Source organism: Saccostrea cucullata, unplaced genomic scaffold, assembly GCF_032062105.1.
Source record: "Saccostrea cucullata isolate Sc308-1 unplaced genomic scaffold, CSIRO_AGI_Scuc_v1 ctg297, whole genome shotgun sequence".
Classification (NCBI taxonomy): Eukaryota; Metazoa; Mollusca; class Bivalvia; order Ostreida; family Ostreidae; genus Saccostrea; species Saccostrea cuccullata.
Window position 1 is genome coordinate 518,717 of NW_026929962.1, and position 14,201 is coordinate 532,917.

Genomic DNA, 14,201 nt, shown 5'->3' on the forward strand with positions numbered 1-14,201 from the left:
CATGTTTTATTTGGTAAATATTCATTGCTTTTTCAATGAATTGTATTTGTATTTCTGAATACCTGACTTCAAAGAACGTGTACTTGATAGGAAAAAAAGTAGACAATGCTTTCATTCTCAGCTAAAAGTTATACAAATGTATATACATTTTCAAAGAAGGTAACAATATAAAGATATGAGTAGACATCATGTATATCGAATAAGAGTAGACATCATGTATATCGAAAAAAATAAGGTGTGATTACTATTGCACGCCAAATTCACAAAAATGAGATAAACCTAGTTTCACAATTGATAAACTAGGTTTATCGACTGTAACCTATAGTTTACAAACCGTAAACTATAGTTAACGATTCGTTAAGTACACTTTTCATCTGTAAAACTATATTTAACGGTCGTTAACTATAGTTTACGAATGCTAATCTAAGTTTATCTGTCTGAATAAAGCGTTAACAATAGATTTTGTTGATAAACATAGATTCACGTTTGTAAACTATAGTTTACAATCGTAAACTATAGTTAAGAGTTGTTAATCATAGTTTCACAAATCGTGAAACTATATTTATCAGATCGTTAACTATAGTTAACGGTTTGTAAACTATAGTTTACAAATCGTGAAACTGTATTTATCAGATAATCTATGTTTTGCGATTGCAAATGATTGTTTTCGATGTCAAGTATAGTTTACGGTTGTGAAACATAGATTATCGCGTTAACTATGGTTTACAGATGTAAAATATAGATTAACGTTGTTAACTATAGTTTACAGTCCGTAAACTATAGTTTACAACCGATAAACCTAGTTTATTGACTGTGAAACTATGTTTTGCTCATTTTTGTGGATTTGGCGTGTTATAGATTACAAATGTATACATGTTTTGCAAATGAAAGATAACATCACATAAATTAACGACAATTGTCCTTTTATATTTTTATGATGTTGAAAAAAAATCTGCTAATTATTGTGAACTTTTCGGAATTATATGATGAAATTTAAATTAAATACAGTCTGTCTGGAGAACTTTTCTCGATAGTGCAAATTAATAAGGAAAATTTATACCTGCTAGTTAACTTTTGAAATTCCCACATTTCTATTAAAAACTGTGTGGTCTTGATTTTCTGAATAAGTTAATGACAACTTGGATCTTTTTATGATATTTGGTTGATTGCACATATATTTTATTTTACACTAATTTCAAAAAAATATATGTACGTCATAATAAAGGTGATGGACTTAAGAGGCCGTGTCAGTAACCATTGAGATTTACATGGAAAGTCAAAAATTTTGAATTGGGCAAAAACCACCCTAAAATATTTGAACAACAACAAAAAACACATTTAAGACAAATTTTACAAATTTATTCATCATCATTGGTTTCCATGGCAACAAATGTGATTTGCATAGTAAATTCTCAATGAAACATTGTAAAATAATACAAATTTAGACATATTTAAATGCAGAGGGGGGAACAATTGGAAGGTCTAAATTTGTTTTCTTATACTGAAATAATGAAAGATGCATCAGAAGAAAATATCTTTATGTCTGTAAGTATTTTTAAAAATTTTGATATGGTTGCTATGGCAACCGAAAAATGACAAGGTTTTCATGATGGGAATATCCGTGGAAAATTAAGTTTTTCAAATGTTGAATACTTAAAAACGCAACAACCGTAGATATTGTATGTCATACAAATTTAAAGATATATCCCAATACTATGAAATAATAAAATAAAAATTGGTAGTCGGATGTCCCAATTTTTTTTTTCAGAAATCAAAATTTCCATTTTTTTCAAAACACTTTCAATCGATTTTTACAAGTTTTGGCAATTTTTTTTAAATATTACAACAGGTATTGAACAGTTAGATGCCATATCTATAGAAACATAGTACTTTAGAAAAATCTCCATAAAATGTACGACTTTTTTACAAAACAATAGGAAAAGAAATCTCCATAGCAACGGAATTTATACCCTAGCAACTGACTTGACTAGGATCGGCAAAACATGAAACATACACCCAGGAAATTAAAGCCTCTCAAGTGGAATATTTGGGTCATGGCATCCTGATCAACTGTCAACCCTGTTGTACTTACCCCATCATATAAGTAATAATAAGTACCATTGCTCTACAATGTCTAATAGTTATACAATATAGTCAGAATGTGGACCAAATACGCAAAAACTTGACCATATATGACATAACAAAAGCTGAAATTATATGTCAAAATGACGCAATGTTCAACCCAAAGGGACTCCAATGCTCTGTCTACTGGCTAATTTACATTGCTGTACCATGTTTATTATTCAAGTTATAAACCTAAAAACAACTAGAACTGTCCAAATGGGACAAAATACCCCCCGCTGGGTTTTTCAGAAGTGCTAAATCATGAATATTTTATGGATCTAAGAGAAGAGAGAAAAGCTAAAACATTTTAGTGCAAATGTAATTGCTCATTAATTTTTTTTTTAAAATGAAACGAAGGTGCAGCCTTAAAAATAGACTGAATGTATGGATCACACATGAATTATGAATTTTTTTTTGTCAGTGACCTTGAACTTGCATAAATGACCTTGGTTTAAAGTCATGACAAGTTCTCAGGTCAAAACAATGTTTGTGTTAAATGGGAACCTTCCAAGTTTATCCATAAGAAAGACATGGACCAGACATGAATTATAATTTTTTTACTGTCTGTGCCCTTGAACTTGGACAATTGACCTTGGGTCAAAGTCATGACACACCCTTATGTCATAAGTAATCTTTGTGTAAACAAGAAAGTATCCAAGTTTATCAATAAGAATGATATGGACCAGGCACAAATTATGAAGTTTTTCCTTTCAGTGACATTAAACTTACACAAAGAACTTTGGGTCAAGGTCATGACACATTCTTAATACAATAAGCGATTTTTGTGTAAAACAGGAACTTACCAAGTTTTTCCATAAGACAGATATGTACAAAACATGAATTATGAACTTGTTGCTTTTATAACCTTGAACTTGCATAGATAACCTTGCATCAAGGTAATGATACACCCTTAGGGTATAAGGAATCTTTGTGTGAAATAGGAACTAACCAGTTTATCCATAAGCAATATATGGACCATGCACATATTAAGAATTTTCCTTTCAGTGACCTTGAACTTAAATAACCTTTGCTGAAGGTCATAACACACCAGGTCATAAACCCTCTTTGTGTGAAGTAGTAGATTCAAGTTTATCCAAAATAAAGATATGTACCAAACATGAATTTTACAATTTTTTCTTTTAGTGACCTTGAACATGCACAGATGACCTTGGGTCAAGGTCATGACACACCCTTAGGTCATGAGGAATCTTTTTGTAAAATGGGAACTTACCAAGTTAATCCATAAGAAAGATATAGAACGGACACAAATAATGAAATTTTTCTTCCAGTGACCTTGAACTTCCCCAAATGACCTTGAGTCAAGGTCATGACACACTCTTAGGTCATGAGCCATTTTTGTATGGAGTAGTAGATTCTAATGTTCCTCCGTAAGAAAGATATGGACCGTACATGTTTGCACAGTTAGACAGACGGACGGACGGATAGACAGACAGACAGACAAGCTGATTCCTACATACACCCCCCCAAACTTCGTTTACAGGGGGTATAATGAGAAGTCGTGTCTGTTAAACACAAGACGACCTTATACTTATTCAAATGAAAATAAACCTTAACATCAGCAAGGCTTGTGAAAATGTAGTTTACAGCAACTTTATATTAAAGTTTATCTTATTTTACTATCAAAGACCAATCAACTGGTCAAATATCAATGCTCACTAAAAGTATCACAGATATGAACGTAAAACAAGAGTTTTCCATTGAAAATGTGTGTCTCAGGAATGACATATCAAATTCTGACAGACAGACTGATGGTCAGCTAGTCAGACTGACAGACAATGGAGAAGTGATCCCTAGGAGTCCCCTTGCTATGCAGGCGACACAACTAGGCACCATTACAGCATATCTTGTACCTGATTCTGAGACTGAATTTTTTCTGAAGTGTACAGTCAAATATTTTACAGAAATATTTTGCTAGAAATAATAATATATCGTATAAGTGGAAATTTTAGCGAGATGCAAATTTAGCGATTTCTACCAAAGTCTGGTATTTTATTTTTAGCCAGAAGTAATTTTAAAATGTTTACTAAAGAAGCTATTACAAATAATAAGACATTAATTTTTAGCAATATTCAATTTTAGCGATGTCAGCACCCTCTCTAATAATGCCAAAATTAAATCCTCGCTAAAAATTCTACTTATACAGTATGTTCTTCAAAGTACATTTATGCACAGTAAACAAGAAGTATGACACATTTAATTTGAGATACATGTATTATCTATTTTAACCAAATAGAGCTAGAGCAGTATAATCCAAGTGTTGTCCACAGACAGATGGACAAACAAACAGGGTGATTCCTATATCCCCCTTCCAAAAACTTTGATATCAAAATCTTAAACTTAGTAAGAAAATGTTTTTTAGTTCACTGCTTTAAGAGCCATATCAGAAATCTTATTCAAATTGTTCATGTTCCCTTCAGCTGTCAAGTCATTTTCTTCACAGTCAGTGTTAGACCTCTGCCTTTTCACCAATGGCATCAAGATACATAATCAAGGTCTTCCTTCTATGTAATGGACTATCTTCATGCTCTTGAGAATCCTGGCATTCAGATGACTTTCACAAGGTGTTTGGAAAAGTTGTCGTCTGAAGTTGATTCCACCTACAAAAGAAAGATACAAAATCAATCCAACTAACAACTTCATTTAAAACAAGTTGATTTTGACACAAATAATACTCATGCTGAGACAGTGTTTCACAGCCCTGAGCCAAAGTCACACCTTCAATGTCAAGGTCAAGGTAAAATTTGATGGAGTTTTCAGGTCTGTATTTCTATATGCCTCATGGAACAGCTTCATACTTGGCATACAATGCTCCTAATGATAAGGTGGTGTGCCATGACCCTAACTCAATGTCAAACTTCAATGCTAAGGTCACAGTAGACTTCAATGAAATTGTCTTATCTGAAATGCATTTCATACCTGCCTCAAAAGCACAGCTTACATGACACAAATGTGCCTCATGATATCAGTCTTTAACAACCTTTGACAGAAGACCAGGTGAGCAATATGGGCCCATTTTAGGCTTCTTGTCTGGGTTTAAAATATGAAGTTCATAGGTCAAATAGATTTAAGTTATTGAGTCACAATCCTTTCAAGTTTGAAGTTTCCAGGACATATAGCATTTGAGTTATCTCTTGACAAAGAAATGGATGAACAAAGTGATTACTGGTACTCTTTGAGGCTGGGCTCTTATGAACAAGCTGATGCTCAAAGTAGTTTTAAACAATTCAGTACATGTTAAAAATTCAGTACAAACCTCTATTTGTTCCATATGCTTTGAATCTGGTTGTACTTCATGGTTATTTGGTAGTTCACATAGCAACTCATCATCATCATGATTCTCCTCAAAGTATTTCATATCTGTTTACAAATTTACCTGATTCTTTATAATAAACAAGCTGATGCTAAAAGTAATTTAAAGCAAGATAAGTTTGTGAAACAGTATGCCCCCAGCGTCAACAAATATAGAAAAGCTAGTTTTAGCAAAAAGATCAAGGTCTAAAGGTTACTGACGTTGGTGTAATTTAAAAGAACTTAATTAGTGGATTATGTATACCAAATATGATCTCACAGTTCAAAAGTCATGGTAAAGGTTAAAGCTGACAAAAGATAGACAGAAAGGACAAACAAAAATATGTTCATGCTCTTTGGGCATAATTATTCAGTACATGTAAAAATTTCAATACAAACCTTTATTTGTTCCACATTAATTGGATCTGCTTGTACTTCATGGTTATTTGGTAGTTCACATTGCAACTGATTATCATCATGATTCTCCTGAAAATATTTTAGACCTGTTTACAAACTTACTTGAGCCTATAGCATATATAGTGACTGGGATATGATATAAGACATTAAACTGGACAAAGGGGATACTCCAATACTTGATATCGCGATTACTTAACTTAGTGGAACTCTTTCGCGATGGAGGTAGGGAACGTCTGTTGGCTGGGGACAAATGTGCTATTGAATACGATGCAAGATCGATCATTGTAGAATTTATGAGGACAGATAAGTAAAAAATCCTGGTGGAATACCGTCCTTAACAATCGCTGAACCAGCCTAATTAATTTTTGAGAGGAGCTAATCCTTCAATGTTACATTTTTTACTATATTTTTAACTAAACGGGCTCTTCTTATTAAATTTTCATTGAAAATCATGGCATTTTAAAGCTGATAAAATAATCTAAACTTTCCTTATTTGACAATCTACTATTCGGAATTCAATCCTTTGCAATACATTGTACTTTCGGCATAAAATTGTTCAAATCATTCGATTGTCACTACTGTAAACAATGCCATGTGCCCTGGTAATCTCGTGAGATTTGAGCTTTCTTGACTCCCCCGCAAAAGAGTGGTAGTAAGTTAGATAACTGCGAGGTAATCGCGATATTACGTATTTAGTCTCACATTTTCAGAATTATCGTATTCAGAAATTGTGCCCAACCTGATCAAGGGCTTAGGAGGAATAGCACCCCACCCACTCCTTACTTTTTTGGGAAGTCAAAATTTCCTGTAGTTAAAATTTATAAATCCTGGTTCCCCTCCCCTCCACTTTAAGGGTCAGGAGCAAATTTTGAAACCAGAGTTGAGTCTGTTATCCTTGTTTCCCTTCCCCTTTTCAAATCAATATTAGCAACCTCAAGTATTGTCATCTTGTTTTAGTGTAGCTGCAGAACTGTAGCTCTCCGAAAAAATATATATTGATAGACCTGAGATAATGAGGTATAGCGGGTATGGCTATGAATTTTATGAAATATTGTTTGAAATATTACTTATCAAAAGAACACTAATATGCAGACATACACGAGTGGAAATCTACCAATTTGACCTTATCAGTGATTGATGAATATGCTCTAAATAATAAAGTCTGAAATATCTGGCATTTTCCTTTTTTTTTTTTTTTAAATATTTTCTGTGCCAGGAAAACGTCAGAACCAGCGCCATTACGAAAACTGGAAATTTCGCCATTTCCAGTCAGAGTTGATTTCCCATACTTGGGAACCGCATTAAATGCCGTTGTCACAATTTATCAATGGCACAATGCTTTTAGTACTTGTAACCAGTGTAAGTAATTAAATGTTTCAGTTTCAATGTTTTAATTATTTCTATTATGTGTGTTTACGTTTGTGTTGTCATGTGTGAATGTCCACGTGTGAGTGTTTATTTGGTGACGTATTTGACCATTTCCGGTTTGACTAGTTTCTTTCTATTAATAACTTTTTACTAACTTTCCCGCGGATAACAATATTCACGCACACTCGGCGCTACACCCTTGAAGGGAATAGTCACCTTTAATATTAGTAGCTGATTTATATAGTGTGCCTGGTAAATATATTTATTACTTATCTATATCTTATTATATTTGCAATTTAAAAGTAATTCAGTAAGGATTTGTAAATGTTTATTAATTATAATGACTTTATTTCAGGTTTTTCTTATATTATTACCGTCAATAAATATACTAGTCAAACTACCATTGACTTGATTGTGTCTTGAAGTAATAATGAACCCAAGTATTACCGACATGGTCTATTGACAATACATTGACAACATTGGCAATATCAATGAAAAGAAAATAATCACTCATCATTTCGATATAGGACTTGTATATTTTTTTAATTTGTAAACGCACGAAATGAAAACAAATCTCGACAGTCAGAGAAAATGTTTCCATCGGATCATATATTTACAAACAAACCATAAAAACTATATTGGTAAGTACTAGAGGCATTGTACTAATTGATAAATTGTGAGTTTGACAAGTAATTGCAAGTATCGAAAATACACCCGAGAATGCCGCCTCTGCTTGGAATTCCCCGTTTTCGTAAAGGCGCCGGTTCTGACGTTTTCCTCGCACGTAAAATATAGAAATAGTTAAAAAGCCAGGAAAACGTCAGATATTTCGGACTATAAATAGTACTTTTCAGTCACCTACAAACTCTTGATGCTGTCATGTCCTCTGTAACCGCACAAAACCTGCTTTATACATCTTTACATGGTGTTTTTCTTCTCCGACTTCTGCTGCAACAGCAACTTTCCGTTCTTTATCAGCAGGAGAGTTCCACAAAAGGGAGATAATCGTTCACGCGTTTTCATATTTGTGGTACATTCTAAATCAAATTATTTGCTATAGAGTACCCAACTACCATTTTTTATTATTGGATGTATAACTTCAAAGCTCGTAGTTTCTATTGCATGTATGATTATGATAGAGTTTGGTTGCGTTTTCGTGTAAAATATTTATAAAAATCATGTTGATTTTACAGCATTTGGTAGAAACAAAGCAAAGTAGGCCCCAATTCTTCAAAATAAACATGGGAAAAATTAAATCTCCCATATATATTGAAATTAAGAAAAACATAGTTTGATTCTGTAATTAATTTTGACAGGGTTATCAATAATCAAATTTCACACTTTTCAAGCATTAAAATCACCGTTGCTATGGTAACAAGGAAGATGTGACCCAAATAACTCATGTTTGAAAGGACATTCATCTATACTTCCATGCATCCAAATATTAAAGCAAAATATTTTTTTTCACATTCCACTCACTTTATATACAATACTCAATGGTTACTGACACGGCCTCTTAAAATTACACCTCTATTCGGCACTCAGGGTCATTTACAATGAAATATATGGAGATAACTGTATCTAACGGTATTCAAGCCCAAAGGTCCAATTTTTAAAACTATATATAATCAGAAGCAGAGCAAATACAGTCCTCTAAAACGCCAGAAGTGGGATCAGGTGCCATTGACGAGTGAACATCCTCTGACGACCGGTCACACCCGCCTTGAGTTCCTTGTCATGATTTGAAAAAAGGAGAAAAAATCTGTCGACAATTCAGTGTGTAAATAATGGCCTATTAATTAGTATTAAAAAAACAGTCAGCATTTGACTTAATGGCATATTGTATTTACTGTCAATATCATTGCGTCGACCATAGAACTTATAAAATGATGACTTAAAACGAGACTGATGATATTCTTAATTCACCAATCTATTTGACAATAACTTACCTCGTTTTAGAAATTGTTCAAAGGTAGAACATGCTCTTGTGTATTGAATCTGCTGAGTGTTTTAAACCCCATATGCAGATGATGAGAAAATTGCTGCATAGGTAAGGGAAGTTGACTCTCTTTCAAGTCAAAAATCCAAATATAAAACAGATGTCTCAGACTCTGTGGTATATTTTATTTCAAGCTCACCGGGTTATATCGTGTCGACAAAAGAATTACTAGTAATTGATTGATTGTATGTTGTTTAAGGTCCCTCTCGAGAATTTTTCACTCATATGGAGACCTCACCACTTGTCGGTGGAGAGCTGTATATTTTGTCCTATACTCGGCACTCAGGGCAATTGAGCAGAGAGGGATCTTTTTCGTGCCAGCACCTACTGAGACACGGGTCCTCGGTTTATATGTCTCATCCGAAGGACCGGTCACCACGTCCCACAGTGAGATTCGAACCAGCGACGTAAGGATCAACTCCTTACTTGGCGACTCTGGAGCAGACGCTCTAACCACTGCGCCACGCGGACGACCACATAAGAATTGAAATAATCATTGTTAATGCATTCCCTGTTACGCTTTTCACATGCCTTAGGTATTTGTACTCATTAACAGAAAATATCAGCTTTCTCATCTTCAAAGATGACCCATAGACACTGATGAATAGCACTTCCTTGATATATCTGATATTGTATAATCATTCTTTGGTTGTTTTCATGCTTTCTGGGAATAAAAACATCTCACAATGGCTGAGATCCAGTAAATATATTGGTGATAGAAAAGCTTTAAATACTTTCTCTTCAAAATCTTATTTATTTCTCCAAGCTTATTTGCAGATGCGTTGTCAGTCAACGGAAAATTACTTTAGGGGCCAGTATTTGGACTTCCTTTCCAGGAAATCTGTTCAATTTTCCTTAGAGCAATTTGAACATAAAAAGTTGCTAGTCCTTCAATTTGGATATGTATACACGCTTTACTTGACTTCTTGAAATACATGAAAACTAATTTGACTTGGTTGGACCCCTTGCTTCTCTTTACCATAAAAGGGCATTTTTTTTCTCTTTTTTTCATTTTTTTAGTATTGATCTTTATTGATCTTATTTATTGGCAATGAAAATGCACCTATGTTTCAACTTTGAAAAAAATAAAATAAAATACTTCTGTATATTTATTTTGATATACAAATTATTGCATTATTTCTTGAATGACTCTCGTAGACAATACGTCGTCAATTGATTTGGAATTCAAATGTCGAGTTGAAGGTTACAACAAGTGTTTTCTTCTTTTCACGTTTATGATTCTGAACCAGCTTTACTTCATACGAATAAAAAATAGGTCTGCTTATAACGGGGCGCAATTGGTACCCATGGTATTTTCCCATAGATTGTTGAAAGACCTGGTCTCCAAAAGCCATATAGATATTGTCAATCAGAAACTCAAGCATCTTGAAATATCAACTTCAGAGTACTTGTTTGTTCAATCAGAATGTTTTTAACAAAGTAATATTGCAAACTTCCATCGATGAGGTCAATAGATTTAAGAGTTCTTTTATTAAACCAGAAGTCTCTGTCGAGACTGAAGCTCTACTGGTTTGTACTTATAACAAACGAAGAGAAAAGTAGTATTTGGGACTTAAAACTTTACAACAGCAATAAATAGAATAATGATGCTTGATTGAGCTCTTTTTGTGGCAAGATACTGCAATAAGACAACAGCAGTAGGTGTAGCTATTAATAAACTTTTAGAGTATTTTCAATTTTAGTAACCATGGCAACATCCTTCCTCGATATCAAAAATCAATACACAGAATTGTGTATCTTAGTGTAGTTTACTCGTGTGCCATGTTGTATTGAAATCAGACCAAAACTGTGGGAGGTGTAGCATTTTGAATGCATTTCAGAGATATTTCTATTTTTAGTAACCACGGCAACACCGTTCATCGAAATCAAAAATCGATGCACAGAATTATGTATCTTAGTGTAGTCTACTTGTGTGCTAAGTTATATTAAAATCAGACCAAAACTGTAGGAGGAGTAGCATTTTGAAAGTATTTCACAGAAATTTCTATTTTTAGTAACCACGGCAAAATAGTTCATTGAAATCAAAAATCGATGTACAGAATTATGTATCTTAATGTAGTCTACTTGTGTGCAAAGTTATATTTAAATCAGACCAAATCTGTAGGAGGTGTAGCATTTTGAAAGTATTTCACAGAAATTTCTAATTTTAGTAACCAAGGCAACACCGTTCATCGAAATCAAAAATCGATATACAGAATTATGTATCTTAGTGTAGTCTACTTGTGTGCTCAGTTATATTAAAATCAGACCAAAACTGTAGGAGAAGTAGCATTTTGAAAGAATTTCACAGAAATTTCTATTTTTAGCAACAACGGCAACATCGTTCATCAAAATCCAAAATCGATACACAGAATTATGTATCTACTTGTATGTAGTCTACTTGTGTTCTAAGTTATATTGAAATCAGACCAAAAATGTAGAAGGAATAGTATTTTGAAAGAATTTCACAGAAATTTCTATTTTTAGTAACCACGGCAACACCGTTGATCAAAATCAAAAACCGATTACAGAATTATATGTCTTAGTGTAGTCTACTTGTTTGCTAAGTTATACTGAAAACAATCCAAATCTGTAGGAGGAGTAGCATTTTTAAAGTATTTCACAGAAATTTCTATTTTTAGTAACCACGGCAACACCGTTCATCAAAATCAAAAATCGATACACAGAATTATGTATCTTAGTGTAGTCTACTTGTGTGCCAAGTTATTTTGAAATCAGACCAAAACTGTATGAGGAGTAGCATTTTGAAAAATTGTTTACAGACAGACAGACGGACGGACGCCGGACGCATTACTATCGCATAAGCTCTTCTGGTCTCTGACCAGTAGAGCTAAAAAGTAGCTGTCAATGTAAAAAAAAAATCCTGGACTGATGGGGCGTAGTTGTATATATAAATTTTAAAGTCGTAAGTTTTTATGTCGTTGGTTTTAGTAAAAAATTTGTGTTTCAATTTTTACAACAGCGAGGGATCTTGATCATGCCAACGCATGTCGTGACACAGGACATTTCTCATCCGAAATACTCGCAACTTCAAGTCTGAAGTGCAAAGAGCTTGGCGAATGAATAGTTCTATTCATTTTTTCTAACTTATGTCATTGGTGCCCGGGGTTCGAACCCACAACCTTCCGATCACAGTGCGAGCGCTCTACCAACTAAGCTACCGTGGCAGCGGCTCTTATTAATTAGTACATGACATGTCCATGTACTAGAGGCAGGACATATATCAGAACTCTGAATGATTTGATTTGTGAAATATAATTCTTAGTATTTTGTTATATTGGAAAACCTTGAGACTTGTTCAAGGTTTGTGCACTTTTTATGGACCACAGGGGGGGGGGGGACGTGATCTGAACAAGGGATTTACAGATAGATACTGTAGATCACTATATTTTCGCGACACCTTATTTTCGCGAGATAGTCGTTGACTCTTGATTAGCGAGACAAAATTTTCACGAATTGTGGTTATTGCTCTATATAATCTTAAGGAATACTATTATACGCGAGAATTAAATTTTCGCGAGCACACAGTCTCGCGTAATTACGCGAAAATAAAGTTCTCGCGAACAAAAAGTGATTTACAGTATAATAATTTTTTGACTTTTTGACTTTGACCATTGCCTGACATCTGTAATGGAGAATTATATATTTTCAACAAAAATAATATCTTAATACTATTATTTCGTTTACAATATACATGTATATAAAAAATACATAACTAATAGGATCAATATTACGTTTGAATCAGAGCAAACAACTAAACTTATTATTTCAAATTTGAAAATGTATTTTTTTTTTTACATATACCCCTGTTTGCTTCCAAACATAGTCAGCCATTTTAAAAAGTTAAACTCCATACCTGGAAAGTCCAATACACATTAGCCCTTTCACGATATATTAATATAGGGTCCTGATATTATACAGATTTGAAAATATTAACTTCAAATCTGTGTCCATAACCTTTAAGCAAAGTACAAACATAATGATTGTTTGTTACATAAACTTAAGAGAAAGTTGAAGTCATCTTCTCTGTAATACAATTTAGCAGTTTATTGACCTCTATCACAAGTCAGTAAAACATCCACATGTGAAACAGATGAGACAGACTATGGGTATCTTTTATTATTTCAAGATCACAGGGATAGTTATATCGGATTGACATTCGACTGAAAAATAAAAATAACTATATTAATATAAATTGATAAAACATCTTCGATATATCTGAATGTCGAATCTAAGGCCAAAACTAATGTTTTCATCATCTCATGTAGAAATTTTTGAAAAATAAATTCTGCTTCATAGGGATATAAAAACAGGTAAGCTGACAAACAAGCACAACTAGTGCACATAGGACAATTTTTTTTTTTTTGGAAAACTTAGCTTGGTCTCCAAAGACTTCAAAAATGCTGTCAATGATGCACTCCAGCATCTTTCAACTTCAGAGTATTTTTATTGAAGTAGTTTTGCTGATGAGCAATCACAAGTTATGTGAACATTTCCAAGTTTCTTTTTTATAATTTTAGAAGCAGTTGTGTGTGATATCAAAAATCTACAGTTTAATTTATCCTAATTGTTGAAAAATGTGTAGAAAAGTCTAAAGTTCAGGTGTTATAGATTTTTTTAAATGGTAATTTTAAGTTTCTAAAGGCACTTTAGAAATTCTAAAAATACACACATTTGATTTACTCCCTTCTAGAATAAGTTGTAGCACAATACCTTTGAAGGTTCTCCTTTACAGCAGTAAATATTTTTGTAAGGAGTAAATATAAGGGCTTAATTGGTAGAGTATTTGCCGGATCCAGCAATGTATCCTTGCTTGTAATGATTTTCATGAAAGTTGAAAATCCAGGACAGGTAGGGTAAATCAGGTAGATCAAACTCTCCTTGGTTGACAAGTATATAAAATGTTTTAAAAACTGAGATGTGATTTCGAAGAATTTCTTCCTTGGAAAGTGAACTGTGAATT

General features: G+C 33.3%; 1 long non-coding RNA gene across 3 annotated transcripts; it reads right to left on the reverse strand.

The window, feature by feature from the left end:
- Positions 1-4,352: 4,352 nt before the first annotated feature.
- On the reverse strand, positions 4,353-8,183 carry LOC134282523 (uncharacterized). 3 transcript variants are annotated; one of them, XR_009995310.1, is made up of 4 exons: positions 8,081-8,183; positions 5,833-5,919; positions 5,399-5,485; positions 4,353-4,742 (listed from the first exon to the last, which is right to left on the reverse strand). It is a non-coding gene; the product is annotated as an uncharacterized LOC134282523 (long non-coding RNA). The 3 variants fall into 3 exon arrangements; XR_009995312.1 differs by having other exon boundaries at positions 8,077-8,174; XR_009995311.1 differs by having other exon boundaries at positions 8,066-8,167.
- Between the last annotated feature and the right edge of the window lie 6,018 nt (positions 8,184-14,201).